Here is a 2,141-nt window from a genome sequence, read left to right on the forward strand (position 1 = left end):
ATGTAGATCTGCTATTTTCACAATAGAACCGTGTTATACAAAATGTCCACAGTTAAAATATGATTATTTTGGGATTTGCGCCCTGAAAAGGTTGAGAACCACTGCACTACACCACTAAGATACCCCATTAAGTTCACCCCCAAAATAACTTTTTTTTCTATTGATTACTCATGCCATGGAGATTTGAGTTCAATAATTATTTTCTTTTTTGTATTTGTCTCTTTCCTAAGCCAATAATTTGATTACAATAAATTTACCCCAATTGATTCCGGATCGTCACTTTTTAGTTGAACTTGAACCAGTGAACTGTACTGTCATGAAACTGTACCTTTTTCCTATGCAAACTTCTAATAAAATTCTTCAATCAATCAATCAATCAGACGGAGACCATCAACGACTCTGCGGACAAAGCGGCGAGGAACAGCGACACCGCCTTCGCCGAGCTCATCTCCACCATCGAGAGGAGACGGTCTCAGGTGAGCACACATAGACATAAAGGGGGCTTGAGCCCCTGCCCTTTTATCCTTCTGTAAAAAGTGCCCTTTCCAGACCATAAATGCATTTTTTGTTATGGTGAAAGAAATGCCCCCTCCTTTCCATGCCATACCTGAAGGCAGCATTCAAGAGAATTGCCTTGTCCAAACTCTCCTGAACTTGAATGCAGCATCTTAGGTTGAGTGTCATCATTTCGACATAACATTTGTTCGACGTCCCATTTTTTTCCCGACACGGGTGAATGTTAACCTGGTGAAATGCTAACCTGCCGACGCTGGTGAATGCTAACCTGGTGAATGTTAACCACTATGCCTAAAACTAGCACAAACCTCAGTAAAACTATGCCTAAACTTAACCCTAAAGGTGTCTCCACACCAAACAGCCTACAGGAGACTACTTCTGACTGTACACAGACTGCAAAGAACTGCAAAAAACTAAGCACTTTTATTTTTTCAGACGACGCCGACTCTAGTTACTGTATGGCAGTGGTGCCAGGTCTGCTCGTTATAAGCAACGTTGATCCTGTTTTCCTATAATGTTGCTAGTTGTGGGTTGCTTTTGTTTGGGCTTGTTTCTGAATTGTAGTTGCTTATTTGGCCTTGCTTTCAACATTATTTTATAAAATAACTAATGTAATAGAGCTCAGAGGTGAAACTGGTCGCTGCTTTTGGGCTTATTTTCATAGACCTGGTCGCTTATTTCACTCACAGAATCTGGCAACCATACCCGGAGGCACTGTGTGTTCTCCGTGCAGAGGAGAAGGGGGAAAAAAGAACAACAACAACACGGGGAGCTGCTGCACTATTTACTAGCTTTGCTTTGGATCAGATTGGAATAGGAACTGAGAGTTGAGATTGAGAATATGGTATTTAGTAAAAAATATGCGACGGGCAAATGTCTCTGGCTTATTTTGGCTTGGTTTTGCAACAGTAGCAAACTATTCTACAACTCCCTCAATCTTACCGACGGCCAGGGGCGACTGAACAAAACTGAGCAAGTCCAGTTTTCCAGTTTTCGGTCGATAACGTTCCCGACCCGCTGCCGAAAACCTGACGATAAGCTCCCGTTCGGCAACCGACGCTATCCGCCGCCTTCCGCCGCCGATTCGCGGCCGAATCGGTTTGGTTAAAAGTGCCCTTAACCCTTAGTCGAAATGATGGGACGTCGAAATAGCGAGGACTGAAATAATTGCCCTCTGTGTGTTGTTACGCCACATCTCCAGTATTGACTTGATAATGCTTAGTTCAGTGTTGTATCAACTAGGGATGTCCCGATACCACTTTTTTGCTGACCAAGTACGAGTAAAATTTGAGTACTTGCCGATACCGAAGTTAGGTTTCTGTACTTAACTCATTTTGTGCTCCTGAAATTAACGGAGTAAAATGTCCAGCGTGCCTCTCGCTTTCTCCATAAGCGGCCAGTCTCTTATTTTGAAGGCCAGAAGTCGATTGCGTAAACACTTCCGGTTTGACGTCATCACGTCATTCACCGGAATCGCTCGTCGTCAACATGCCGTTGTGTAATGGCGGATCGTTGCTTTTCAACATGTGTTTTATTAGCGAGAATCTACTGCCATCCTCCCCTTTGAAAGTGTTGTTTGGAGATAATGGACATTGAAGATGAGATTCCCCGTCTGCCTCAATGTT

Source organism: Nannobrachium achirus (genome assembly GCF_963921795.1).
Source record: "Nannobrachium achirus genome assembly, chromosome: 5".
NCBI lineage: Eukaryota > Metazoa > Chordata > Actinopteri > Myctophiformes > Myctophidae > Nannobrachium > Nannobrachium achirus.